Source organism: Rosa chinensis, chromosome 6 (assembly GCF_002994745.2).
Source record: "Rosa chinensis cultivar Old Blush chromosome 6, RchiOBHm-V2, whole genome shotgun sequence".
Lineage (NCBI taxonomy): Eukaryota > Viridiplantae > Streptophyta > Magnoliopsida > Rosales > Rosaceae > Rosa > Rosa chinensis.
The window spans coordinates 16,149,893-16,165,243 of NC_037093.1; the positions used below are offsets into that span (position 1 = coordinate 16,149,893).

Below are 15,351 nucleotides of genomic sequence, written 5' to 3' on the forward strand. Positions count from 1 at the left end.
AGTTCATTTAGAAGCAAATCTTAATGAACATGACAACCAAGTGAGATTTTTTTTTTTTTGATAAAATAGAACATACCAATAGTATGCTCCGGTTCATAGATAAAGAATATTACAGAAAACTACTTCATTGAAACATTTCTGCTCAGAGTAGTCTATGCCACATAAAAACACCTCCTTGCAAGCAATCTAGTTTACCTAACTTTACACGCCGAGTAAGCAATTATGGTACGCAAAAGCTAAATACTTCCACAAGACTCATAGAGACGTTCTTACTAGCATAGACAATTAATCCAACTAAAACAACTAGACCACTACGGGCTCTTCACCTCTAAAAGGGTTAGAGCTTTCGACAAGCCCTACCAGCCCAAACATGCGACCAAGCCCAAAAGCCCAGGCCAAGTGACAACCAGAAACAATGGCAGAAACTCCAATCTGCATCTGCCAATCCAAGTGAGATTGGTTATTGAGAGTTTGTAAAATGAGAGACGACACATTTCTATATCGACCGGTGGAATGACTCATTGTTTTCTTCTTTTTCGAGAAACATGACAGAAGTATTTTTATTTTTTATTATTCCAATACCTATATTTAATTCGGTGTGGATTAAAAATACTTGCTCAATTATTGATTATAAAATACTAATTTTATTTTTTATTTTTTTTCTTTACTGAGAATAAAACTTTATTATTGATTACTTAACCCATACTTTTATAAAACTAAGTTCACTGCTACCTGCTGGTTAAAGCGAAACAGTTGGTTAAAGACATATTTATGTAGCTCTAATTTCACAATTGTCGAGTCTTTTGTTAATTTTGACCTTAAGGTTTCAGAAGTTGTCCCCAAAAAATAGAAGAGAGTGAACCAGTTGGTCTTTCACACATGATTTTAATCGCTTTCGGAGTAAGTAGCACACTAATTTCATCATCTGAAATGATCAACTGACTGTTACACCTCCTTAAATGCAAGCACAACATTTGGGACCATCACGAATTCCAGAATAAACAATAAATATTTTATCTTGGATGAAAGAATAAACATGAAAATTTCATACGATCTTGAATTATCTATACACAAACTTAGAAAAAATGTCAATATGGGTAAATCCTGCTAGATATTCTTTTACAGTCATATGTAGTTTTTCATCAACAAAAGATCAGGCAATCGAAATTTTGGAAGTGATGTAGTTAGATTTATCCAATAGTTGCTTCCAGCTCTGTTCTTATACTTTTCCACCCTTTGCTCCACTACAAAGTTTTTCAACTTGGTCCTGCAGATGATATAATTCAACACATATATTTAGGATTGTTGTAAAAGGATAGTAAAAGAATTTGAAAGAGGGAGAGTTTAGACACCAAGAATGAAGTATGAGAAATAGAGTGATTCTATTCATCTTACAATGAGGTTTATATAGGAGTACCTCAGGTTTACAAAAGGTAACTATTTAACGATTACATCAATCACTCGTCTGATTACAATCAATCAATCGCTAATTATATTCTGTTAATCACCAATCAATCTTAATTGGCGTATATCACGCAACACTAATTGCTATTACATGAATAGCCACATTAATATTTACAACAAGGATTAACTTATCAAATTAAGTTCCAACCTTTTCTTATCTAAGTAGAAATCATACCTTGTAATATTTGAGGAATTGCGGTCTTTTCAGTTTGAAAGTTGGAGTCATGAGAACCCTCTCTATGTCAAAGGGGTTTGGCTCCAAATGAACTGCTTTTAACAACTCAAACCCTCGAAGCTGCAATAAAAATGTCTTTTAAGTCAGATGACTAAACTAAAGCAGCATAGCATGAAACAGGGATGGAGCACATACTTGCTGTTTCTGACCCAAGCTATTGAGCTCATCCAAAATGTATTTTCTTGCCTTTATCTTTTGACACAATGATTTGTAGTCATCAGTCAAATGATGCTCAGCTGTCCTGTCCTCCAAGGCCTTTCTGTCAGGAACAAGCACAGCAACAAGAAATGACTCGAAGCTGTTCCCATAAACCCAAATCTGTTGACCAGACGAAAGTTAAGATATCCGTCTGTAACTTCAGAAAACATGAAAGAAGGGTGAAGGACACTAGCACAAAGTTCAAATGTGGCATACATATATTAATTAGTTTATGGTAGGAATACAAATGCAAACAAAAAAGGAGGCCTTAGTGAGACGTACTAGTTATATGCATACTGGAAAAGGGCCTTCCTAAGCACACCACCAGATGAAACTTTACTAGCAGTCTCGAAAACAATATTTAAGCCAAATATTAACAACAAAGAAATTCAAGGACATACATCTATACAGTTCAAATTGATGAATCTGTTTTACCAGTGTATATACGATCATAAACTCAAGGAACCCCACAAAACATAGTAGGCTTTAATTCCTGAAGCTTGTCCAGTAAAAACCTGACATCCTGCAAGTCCAAAGCAATCACATTGGACAGATATTGAAGTTGGTAAGTAAGGAAGAGAATACCAATCAAGTTTAATAAGGAAACTAAAGAAAAAGAACATAGCAAGAATGACACATATACTTACGCCTCGCCAGAAGCCTATTGAAGATCCCTTGTAGATGCAATAGCTCTCGATTATTTGGTCATATATATGGGCCAACAGGAGACGAAAAATATGATTCTTCTTCCGTACACTGTAATAGAATTTATTTTATGTCAGTAGTCAATATTATTGCCATCAGGGAAATGTCAAATTGTTAATTGCGTTCAGTAACTAAACTTCATAAAAATTATATAATCCTTAACCACCTATTGGTAATACTTCATCTGAGTTACTTTGGAAAAAAAGAAAAAATATGAACTATAAAACAAATCTGCAAATAAGCATCTTTCAGAGGATGACTTTACTCAAAATTGTATTAGTACCCTTAGTTCAATTTGTTGGTAGAAAATCTGTAATTTGATAGCCAACCACAAAGCTTTCAGCATAATTTGATCTAATATGGATCCAACTTCTGTCAAAAAGAAAGTAATAAATTTCCCCTAGTTGAGGGTTACGGTACAACCCCCAACTTTTATCAATCATGTCTTGGCAATAGCAACACGTGTTGAAGATGTTACTATAAACTATAACTGCTTGCTAAATTGGATTGCATCTATATGATTTAGATTTTTGTCTGCATAAAAGCATTTAAACAGGCACCACATATATGTATGGAAACAGAATAAGGATCGCAATTTTCATTTAATAATGAGGAAATAATTTCATATTGATGATGCTACAAAATCCAAAATAAAATCGGCCTTGTATTGGCCTTTTCAGTGACAAAACTACTAAATCTCCATGACCAAATCATGTTCTCTGCAAGTCTATTTGCCTCTTGACATATAAATGAGGTACATTTATGCTTCAAAACTATGCAATAGACCAAACAACTCGGGACAAGTTACAGGAGCTATTCTGCCTCTCTTATTTTTTTTCAGAGAGGCAGAGTAAGCATTAAGTCAGAAACATCAAGATAGAATAAAAAGCTAAAATATTGAAGATGTTAACTGTGTCAAGTTATTTACCACTCTATCTGTTAGGCAAAGTATATGTCTGTTGACAATACTTCTGACATTAATGCTGCTTAGTAATGATTACACCTTTTGGTTCTCCAGTCATTCCACTTGTATACATTATTGTGCACACAGCGGTCCTCTGTTTTGGACGTAGTTCAGAATCTGAATTTCCCTGAGAATATGAAAGATAATATATGATTTTATATTGTTAAAAGTTAATGGCCAATCCTTTACTGAAAACAAGAACTTAACTGAGAAAACAGTGTTGAGAAGTTACCAACTGAAGGAATTCCTCCCACAAAAAGCAAGATACCCCCAGTTCTTCTGCTTCCTTCTTTTGAGTGCTAGAAACATTTGTGAAGCTGACAATTGCTGAACAATGCAGATGTATACCTTAGATACAATCCTAACAACTTGGCCCTTAAATTTGGAAGTATTTAAGGAAATAGTATATGACCTACTTTTTAAATGCGTAGAACAGTTTGGAAGGATTGATATAATCTGCATAAAAAATTACCATGTAAGGATCTTAGAAAGCAGAAAAAGGAGAGGGAAACAAATTTTATATAAATGGAGTGCATATTAGGAAAGGAACTAAGATTAACCATCAAGTATACAACGCAAGTTGGTCTTTGTATTTATATCATGTTTACTATAACTAAATTGGATTATGAATGTTCTAGTACCAAAATATTAGACATCAGCGGCTTCAAAGTTCAAACAAATATCTAGTTATGAACTTATGATAATAACATATAGTTTGGAAAATAACTTACAGCAGGGATTTTGTTCTCTTGAACAAAAGCTATTGAAACTTCAGCACGGTTGATGATGAACTCAACTGCATTAGCACCTGCAACAGAAACCATGAAATCTCAATCAAATAAATTTCATGGGAAACTGAAAATGCACCTTCCAATTTTCTCCCTAGACCCCCCACAACTTTTTTCCCAAAACTTCCCCTTATACATGTAGAATTCAAAAACTGTTTGGCATGTTTGGTGGTTGACTACTAAACTTTTGTTGTGGCTAGCTAGCAAACACTTGTTACTGTCCAGTAGTTTCCGATAGACAACTATCAAGCATTCAGCAGCCAGCCGCTGAACACAGCTCAATCCAGATTTACAAACGATGGCGAAGTGGCAGATTTTGAAAAGGAAAAAGTTAACACAATTTAGAATTTCCCTTCAGTTAATCAAACTCGAGCACCATTATTGAAGTTCACTATCTGCCACTGGAAATTTTACAATGCACTAAGAATTCTTGAAAAAGAAAAGGAAGCATACCGAGGGTGTCATAAAGTGGAACATATGTAATGGCATGGCTCTCACATCCCTGTAAAAAAAAAAAACAAAAAAAATTAAAAACACACACACACAAGTATAAGGCTAAAAAGTCGCAATCTTTCTAGTAAGATTCAGTCCCCAATATGAGTTTCAGTTGTTCAATCCTTCCACCAGTCACGAAAATGTGCTCCCAACAGTCAACATAGCATTTCTTCATTCAAGTCTCTTGCATAATATCCACAAAGATGAAAAGGAAAACATGACAGTATTAATATTACCTCCATTGCAATAATCCATTGGGGGCTATTTGATCCATATATAGTTATATACCACAATTATCTCCCGGCAAACATTGAAACAATATAAAATAAAAAAACAAAATCTTTCCATTTCACAGTTACTATTCTCATTACCACTACCATCAACTCTATAACACATACACCTATATTACTAAGGACACATTTTCTTCCATAAAAATGTTACACACACACACACACACATGCATAAAAACATAAGTGGAGAGGTGTGACTTACAGGATTGACACCATGGCTTCTGATGGCTGAACCCACACAAATGGCTGCATTATACACCTCTTGATATGCAGTCCACACATATGGACCCGCCAGTCATTAGCAAAATTGAGCTCCTTGGTTTCAATGGGTTGCTGCCATTGCTCAAATGGAAATGGAAGGTAGTTTCTTCCCGTTGACTTGGCGTTGACCAAGCATTTGACCTATTGGGTTCCTCTTAACAGTCAATGCCAGTGAAAAGAGAGTTTCAGCCATCATCTCATACTAACAATTTGAATCGAATCACACCAGTGTGCCTTTCTAAGTGCTCATATCCCACTACCATATTCACTCCTTGTATCTAATTCTTATCCAACTTATCAACTGGCATATTAGCTCAGCTGGTTTAAGCGTCGTGCTAAATAACGCGAAGCTCTCAGTTTCGAGACCTGTATGGGCCGTTTTTCGTTTACACTTTTGTCAATTTTTACCCATTTTTCTTTTCTGGCCGTTTGACCTGTTTTCTGATATTAACTTCTTCCAAGTTCCAATTAACAGACTGAAAAATGAATAAAAATATGATATGCTATGATTCTGCTTTTTTTTTTTTTGGCTATGATTCTACTTTGTATAAGCTCAGTAGTATTCACAATACATGTGACACTTGATTTAACGTACATGATCAATCCCATAACTGCCACGGTGTCTGATACCTGAGAAACTGCCGCGGTGACTCCAAAAACCCCTCCAGCAACTCCAACAGCCCATCTTTAGTTAGATCTTGCAGCTTGTGATAACCAGAAAACAAGGTTTTTCCTCTCAAGGAAATCTCTCCACATGGCACACTAGAAATTGCATCATATCCCAGTTCTGGGACCAACTCAAGCCATGCTTCAATAGTTGTCGGGGGGAACCAACCACAGCTTTCAGTAAGGCCAGCACGATTTAAGAAACTGAAGAAATGTAGATCTCTTCTTTAAATATATATCTGCTTCTGATGTGTTGTGGTAGCTGATTTAGAAAATTAAGGTCATTTGAATGACCACAAAAGCATTCATACTCGACATCTCATAAGCCAAACACACATATCATGAATTAAGGTGAGAAAGCACGTTGAGTTAAATACTCAACCTTGTTTAATTTCCTCAATCTTCACTATGATTTAAACTGATTCAAGTATATATTAATTATGATATGCAGTCAACTTATACACAATCCTAACAACTTGCACCTCAAACATCAAGTATTCAAAGAAATAGCTTATCATCTACTTTTTAAATGTATAGAACAGTTTGGTAGGCAAGATAGAATCTGTACAAAGAATACCACGTGATAATAGAAAACAAGAAAAGGAGAAGGAAATAACTTTTATAAAAAGGGAAGTTGTGTAAATCAACAAGGCACCTCAATGTTCTACATAAGTTACTTACCTCTACATCAGCTCAATCAAACTATAATATTGTCCTTCAATCCTTAACAAATTCAGTTTGTCATAGCCCAAACTCTGATATTACTTTGGTTCTCAACAGATTCACACTAAAATATTGTCCTTCAACTCTCAACAAATTCAGTTCGTCCAAGCCCAAACTCTGATATTACTTTGGTTCCCATTGACTCATAAATAGCTACAGATCTGAGATGTCATAATAGTTCAGAACTCTTAGTTTCCTCTCTTTGCGAATCTTGATTGAAATCAAATTGAGTCTGAGATTTTATGATAGTTAAGGACTAGTAGTACATTATTCCACTACAAATAAAAAGGTCCAATAAGGACCTATGAGACCAATAGCGTCTACATCTCTAATAAGACCAATAAACAGAGTAAAAGCGAATAATATATGCATTTGTTTTATTGTAAACCATAGCAATAAAGCGACACCTTCTACTCATAGTTTTCAACACCTGCTTATCTTACGGGAAAGTTTTCCGTATTCTGAGGTAAAGTTGGACGAGACTGGTTGCCTCAGAAACACACTTGACCACAAGTACAAATCAATAATATCCAAAGCAACCAAGCAAATTGGTAAACAAAATTGATAATTGGGGGAAAACAGTCTCAGTATTCTATTACTGACCTTTTTAAACTCTAAGCTTGTGCTTTATCTTGTGGAAGAGACTTCTTCAGATACACCAACTTCTTGTTATTTAAACCTTTCAGTAGCTTAGAATAAGACTGCCAATGAAAATGCCAACTGCTGAGCTGCCTAACTTATATGCATATTGGAACAGGGTATGGTTCCACCGGAGGAAACTCTATTCGCAATACCTGCAGGAACAAATTTAGGCATAAATTTTACGATAACAAAAAACAAGGGAAAATATTTATCAAGTTAATTATAATGTAGTGGTACTCAACAAGAAACTGATCAAATGAAGAAGAAAAGCATTGCAATTACGTAAAAATAATTGGACACTGCATATGAAAAACTTAATCTCACTTTTCTTAAATCATGCCTTCAAGTATATATCATTCTAAATCAGACACCAAAAATATATGTTTGGTGATCGATCAACACAATTCTAAACTTTTTACTTTTGAATAAGGAAATAATTTCAGATAACAATACTATAAACTCAGAAAATAGAAAGACCTTGAAAGATCGATCAACACAATCATGATCTGAATTTTTCAGTTTTGAATGAGGGGGAAGTAATTTCAGATAACCATGCTATAAACTCAGAAAATAGAAAGACCTCGAAAGAATTTGGTGAAATATGACTAGAGCAATAGATCAAACTTCGAAAACAAATTTAATATCGCTTTGCATAATGCAATTTTTCATGTATTAGTTACACGGAACCAGGCCTGGTAAACTAGTTCAACTACTATATCCACACAAATGGAGAATTCACCCCTGACCACAACTCATCCGCTGATTCTTCAACATTAGTCGGTTCGAACTGCCAAACAGAGTTGATATTAATTATTACAAACTATTTTGAAACTCCAAAAGATATAAAAAAAGGGGAGAGTCTTTCCCTCAAAAAAAAAAAAAAAAAAAAAAGGGGAGAGTCTAAAATGTAACCTGTATTCGTCACATTTGGTCCATAGACAATGCTTTACCAACATTGCCGCATTAGTACTAATTACAGCTTTCCAATCTCCAGATGTGCATCAGTATATATTACTTATGCGGTCGATCACTGTTTGGGACAATAACTTTCCAGTAGTCCTGCAATAGCATTATTGTTCAGATGTCAGTCCTCTATTTTGCTACAAATGTCTGTTATTATCTCTGAACTACTGAAGCAAAAAATGAGAAAAATTTCACAAAAGAAAACGATACCAATAAACACAAATTCATATTGAGGCAACTACAGCTGTATAACCAAGTACTGGTAATACCTCAACGAAGTTACTTTGGAAAAAAATATAAACTATAAAATAAATCTGCTTTCACAGGACGAATTTACTCAAAATTGTATTAGTACCCTTAGTTTAATTAGTAGGTAGAAAATCTGTAATTTGATGGCCAAGCACAAAGATTCCAGCATAATTTGATCTAATATGGGGTCCAATTTCTGCCAATATGAAAGTATAAATCTCCCCCAGTTGTGGGTCGGTACAAACCCCAACTTTAATCATACTGACACAGTTAACACCACTAACATCACCAAATAGAAAGCAACGAATTGGTTTAACAAGCTAGTTGCAAACTGAAATTTTTTATTCCAAGACAAAACCGTCTTGGAGAATGACGTCCTCACATGTTGTCTTGGCAAAAACAAGAAATGTTGAAGATGTTACAATAAATTATAACTGCTCGCTAAATTAGGTTGCATCCACATGATTTAAACTTTTGTCTTGGCAAAACTAGCATTTTAAACAGGCAGAGCATACATGTATGAAACAGATTAAGGATTAAATATTTCATTTGAGAATGAGGAACTAATTTCATATTGATAGTGCAACAAAAATGTAAATAGTCTTGTATTGGCCTTTTCATGAGTAACAAAACTACTAAATCTCCATGACCAAACTGTTCTCTGCTAGTTTATTTGCCTCTGACATAAAATGAGGTACATCTATGATTTAAAACTGTCCCATAGACCAAACATAGGTACAGGACCTGGTGAAATCCATCACCAGATTGCACCCAAAACAAGTATGCCAAGTTACAGGAGCTATTCTGCGACAAATTTTTTATTTTTTTCCCCTTTGAAGAGGCAGAATAAGCACTAATTCGGAAACATGAAGATAGAATATCTTAAAAAGCTAGAATATTGAAATTTCTAACTGTGTTAAGTTGTTTACCACACTGTCTGTAAGGAAAAGTATATGGCCTGTTGACAACATGAAAAGGAGAGGGGAATAAATTTTATATAAACAGAGTGCCATAATAGGAAAAAACCAAGAGAACAATCAAAGGGTCAAACTATACAAGGCAAGGGTCAAATTTGGGCTGTTGCGGCGGCTGTCCATTTTAAAATCTGGTGCCCGGAAAGAGAAAAATGTTCGATGCATGTCTCCGAGTTTTGGATAAGCAAGTTTTGAGTTCACTCGGTACATTGAGGGTTTACATATTAAATTTGGAGCTCAGAAAATCTTATGGATCGAGGAACATGACTCACAAGGAAACAGAAAAGAAGCTCATTTCAAAATTTGGGCCTATTTGAAGAGTTCAGAGAAGCATGACGCTACTAGTGTCCAAATCAAAATACCCGAGCTTTGGTTTCATAAAAAAAAATACTTTGAAACTTAAAATGAAAAATCTTTTTGGTGCAAAACCAAGAAATCCCAAATATCCAAAAAATCACTTTGAACTACAATGATTTGATCCCTTCGCAGGGTATGTAGGCAATTTGGATTTATACTTGAATGCATCCACAACTTAAACTGGATCACCGGTTCTTTCAAAACCAACTTCTGCCAAATACCTAACCAAAGTATTTCAAGATGTCATCTATCTGTCGAAACCCCAGAGCAACAAACTTTGGAACTACGAGTGGCTTGATCCCTCCTAGGGTACGTAGGCAACCTGTAAAATAACCCAGGTGCAGTAGCAATTTTTCACAAACACACACATCTCTATTTATTAGCTTTGTATTTTGGAATCAAAGGGTTTTCCCTTGAAGCAAGGAATTGTAATTAAGAGATTTTTTTTATCTTGAATGGGTCGAACCTAACATAATAAAAACTCTATTTTCATCAATAAAATAGAATGAAATTGTGCTGGGTATATTTATGGGGAGTGAAATTTGCACTTCCCCAATTATATTCCACAGTCCCTCTCTTACTTTTAAGTGTGAAAATGTCAGAAATGTCCTTGTCTTTATCTTCTCCAACAGTCGAACACCAGTTTTGCATAGCTGAAGAAATTCTAAGATCATTCACTAGTAGCTTTACTCTTTCTCTATATCAAGTTGTCAACAATATATCAGTTCCTTTCTTCTAGAAGCCATCGCTATCCGCCATATCAAATCCAAAGATATATAGTTAACCTTAGGTTCATCTCTTTCCACAAAACTCGAACATACCCAGCAACAACAATTTCGTGAAAGCTTTAAGTACTTCTTTTTCCAAAATCGTTACCCAATTAGACTCGTACCAACCCCTAGAAGAAAACCAAGATCAACAATTACAAATCAACAAGATGATGATCCATATGAAGCAGAAGAGACACTCTCTTTGTGATCTTCATACACACGGCGACTCAGCTCATTGAGATGACTTCTCCAAAGTGTACCAGAGCAAAGAAGCTCACTTTTGAGAAGATAAGCGCTGGGTACGAGCAGGTTTTGGAGAGAGAGGATTGGAAATTGGAGGCTGGTAAAAAGTACTACTTCACCAGGAACTACTCCACCATAGTGGCTTTTGCAATCAGTAAAAATTAAGTACCGCTTCTTCAATTTGAGCTTGTTTTCAACTTTTCATTGAGTTTTAGCTCTCTTTGGTTTTAGAATGTGAAAGTTTACGGATTGAATGGTTAAGAAAGCTGAAGTATGTATGTTATATTGGTTTGTATGCTCATATAGTGGCTATATTGTGCTTTAGATTTGTTGCCGGAAATGGATTCCATATAGTTGGTGCTCATACTAATAGTCCTTGTCTCAAATTGAAGCCTGTTTCCAAGGTGATGTAGTGTGATTTGTATTTGAATTGAACTGTTAAGAAAAATGATGAATGAAGAGTGTGTGAGAGCTTTGAACTTAGCATTGGTGTATCGGTGGCTTGTGCAGGTAGCTAAGGGTGGGTACTTGGAAGTGGGAGTCCAAACATATATATGGATGTGGCTTGTGGCATACCTAGTTCGACCGTGACTTGACAATTGCAGGAAGGGTGATAGTAAGAGAAGAGAAAGTTGGTGTTGTTTCTTACTCACATAGACTTGTCCGGATTGAGGAGCCCATCATGCGGATTCCTACTCTGGCAATTCACCTGGACAGGTAATCTTGCTGTCACGCCCCGGATTTTTGAATGACCAATTCAAAACCGAAACATGAATAATAACAAATACAATAAACGTCCTGAATTTTTTTCTCTCAACAATCACACATCACACCTCTCATTAAAACAATAAACCAAATCCACGAGTTATTTATTACAGCACACTCTCACCAATCAAATTGTAAGGCTCAACTGAGCATCACTCACCTCACAAATTACAAAGCTGTAAAGCTAAAGCCCATACTCTAATCCGCACGATCTCCGCCATGATCCTCCTGACCTGCAGGACTACCCGCTACACAATTTGAATAGTGTACCGGGATTGCAACAACACCAAACCCGGTAAGCTTTCCAGCTCGTATGAGTAAACAAGAAAGAACTGTTGATTATTAAATTACAATTCAAGCAAACTCAACAGTAATACGTCTGCAAAGAGACATCAAACCACTCATGGAAGACCACAAGGAATACATTTCCACAATCCTCAAATCACAAAATACCACACTGGTCCTACAGACACCCAACCCACATAATACCACATTGGTCCATACTTCGGTTAATAATAACCGTCGAACTTCGGACACCCCCGTCCTCAGAACAAAATACTTTGGTTAATAATAAACCGTCGCTCTTCGGACATCCCCGTCCTCAGAACACAAACACTCCGGTTAGCCTTAACCGTCGAACTTCAGACACCCCTGTCCTCAGAACAAAATACTTCGGTTAATAAACCGTCGCTCTTCGGACATCCCCGTCCTCAGAACACAATACTTCGGTTAATAAACCGTCGCTCTTCGGACACCCCTGTCCTCAGAACACAATACTTCGGTTAATAAACCGTCGCTCTTCGGACATCCCCGTCCTCAGAACACAAACACTCCGGTTAATAATAAACCGTCGCTCTTCGGACATCCCCGTCCTCAGAACCCTACATTCTCCACTCTATACTTCCTCCAATATAAATCATAAATATCAACAAGAACTCATCAATCATGTTCATCAAATATAAATATGGTACATCACATCTCAATCCAAATTAATTAAATCATCACAATTTCACATTCTTCAATGTCACACCAATTCGTATATAATCACGTAAATATTTATATACGAAGTCACCCACTCAGGAGTGACCACTAATACCAACTATAGTTCACACAAGAAAATCGGGAAATTCATTTTGTATAATTAAATCATTTTACTTACCTATGGACCGTAGTTGATCAAGTCCATATGCTTTAAAACAAATATTTATTCCATAAATATTTTCACACAATTACCACAGAAAATAAAGTAATTAAAGGTACTCGGTTCGTAATATGAACCACGTGAGGTTTACTCACCTCTAATGCAGCTGCGTCTTCTTAGCAGCACAACCACGATTTTACGAATCGTCCGCCAATCATCCCGTCGATCACCTAATCCAATACGATCTTAACTTAGCCAATAACTCATAAACAAGATTAAACGATGATCCAACGGTCGGATCGAAATTAAACGATGATCCAACGGTCAGATCGAAATTATATGATGATCCAACGGTCGGATCCTCACAGATCGCCCCTTAGGATCATCCACCTAATTTATCACGAAGATCCAACGGTCGGATCTTCCTGAATAGTCCTTATAAACATCTCCACAAAGTTTCATGAAAATCCGACGGTCGGATTCTCACGAATCGCACTCCGAATCACTATTTAGCAATTATACGAAGATCCAACGGTCGGATCTTCGCCCATGACCACAAATGGTCACTGGGACAGTCATACGATCAACGTATCAAAACTACAAGTCCATCGGACGGTCCGATCTTCACAGATCATTAATCGAACCATCGAAATTAATTAAAAACCGTAAAATTCATAACTAAATCATACGACATCCAAAAAATGCGTATAATACATGAAAACGATCGTATTGAAACGTAGAATCTAAAACTGTAAAGAAATCACATTTTTGACCCCCGGAGGTGGCCGGAAAAGGGTCGCCGGAATTTGGACAGAGCCGCCGCCGACCACCGCCAATGGTGTCGGGGACAGGCTGCTCCTCTTCATCTCATCAAGCCCAACAATTTTCATAACTAGCATGAAGTCTGAAAATTAACGGAAGTGGTCGAAAATTACCTTGAACAGTTTGAAGGTGGCCGAAAAATTTCCAGAATCCGGCGAAGAAATGCAGAAACCGGCGAGCCAAGATTTCGACGTAAAAACTTCAATTTAAGGCTTTGATTCCTTCTATAGAGTTGTTAAGAACATCAAGGAAAACTCACTGGATCAAGAATCAATCAAAACGATGCACTACAACTCGAGATATCACGATCGAAAGGTTTTGGTTTCGGATCGAAAACCGGTCGAGCTCCGACGAACGTGAAACCCGTCACTCCAGGTGCGATCCTTCTGGTATGATGATCATCAGGTTGAGGCGAGTTCATAGAGCTAAGGATCGGAAGTTTTGGTGGCCGGAGCTAGGAGAAAACCGGCGTTGACTAAAATCGAGCCAAAATCTTTTTCGAGCTCCACCGCCGTGTAGCAGCCGTGAGGGGAGGAAAGGAGGGCCCCCGGCTGTTCGTAGCGAAGTGGCGAACTGTTCTGGGCTTTGTTTCACCTCAAATGGTTGCCGGATGAGGGAGAAATCGATTGAAGAAAATTTAAGAGAATTCCGGCTCGGGAGGACGAACTGCAGCTGCAGTTCCTATTTTTGGAAAGTTTGTTTTTATTTTCGGAAATTTCCGAAAATAACCAATTTATACTAATTTGGAAACTTTTTCAGAAAATCATAACTAATTCATACGAGCTCCGATTTTTGTGTTCCGCATATACACGCGATCGTATCGACGAGCTCTACAACTTTCATGAAGGACGTTTTCCCAAATTCCGTAAGTATAAGAAGTCGATTTCGCGTGCCCTTAATTAACGTACGTTTTCGAATAAAAATTGTTCGAACTAATTTCACCACTCTTCCAAGCTTCGTACAATCTCCCATAACCACAAAATCATTCTAAAATGTCCTCGGAAAATAAATTGAATTTACGGGGTATTACACTTGCTGTGCAATTTATTATTCACATGTTTGGGTTGTTGAGTGGTTTGTGCTTTGGACTGAGATATGCGTGTATTTTTCATTTTTATTGGCTTGCTCTTGACAGGGATGTTAGAGAGGCGTTTAAGGTGAATGCACAGTCACCTTCTTCCTGTCTTGGCAACAGTAGTCAAGCACTACTAGCAAAATAACAACACACACGGATTTACTGTAGTTAAAAGCCACAGATATCCGTGTGAAATAGATATACTAACAGAAATCCGTGTGAAATGAACATAATCGGGCCCACAACAATTTATACAATAACAATATCAACGGAAATCTGTGTGCATAAACAACAGCAACAGATATCTGTGTAAAAATTAAAACATTTTCACACGGATATCTGTGTGAAAATCATTTCACACTGATTTCTGTTTGTGTTATAAATTAGTTTATTTCAAAATCATTAATTCTGTTAGAAATGTGAATTATGGAGGGACAGATTTCCGTTACAATGAGTAATTCACACGGATTTCTGTGTGAAATGAGTAACACACAAATATCTGTGTGAAATGTTGACACAGATATCCGTGTGAATAAACAACAGTAACAGATATCTGTGTAA

At 36.5% G+C, this 15,351-nt stretch overlaps 2 long non-coding RNA genes and 1 pseudogene across 2 annotated transcripts; 1 reads left to right on the forward strand and 2 right to left on the reverse strand.

The window, feature by feature from the left end:
* Positions 1-1,204: 1,204 nt before the first annotated feature.
* Positions 1,205-15,351, reverse strand: part of LOC112171893 — a 57,556-nt pseudogene continuing 43,409 nt past the window's right edge.
* LOC112171920 lies at positions 11,317-14,918 on the forward strand. Its single transcript, XR_002925168.2, has 3 exons — positions 11,317-11,391; positions 11,498-11,704; positions 14,851-14,918. It is a non-coding gene; the product is annotated as an uncharacterized LOC112171920 (long non-coding RNA).
* On the reverse strand, positions 11,759-14,418 carry LOC121049893. Its single transcript, XR_005801583.1, has 3 exons — positions 13,829-14,418; positions 13,049-13,123; positions 11,759-12,000 (listed from the first exon to the last, which is right to left on the reverse strand). It is a non-coding gene; the product is annotated as an uncharacterized LOC121049893 (long non-coding RNA).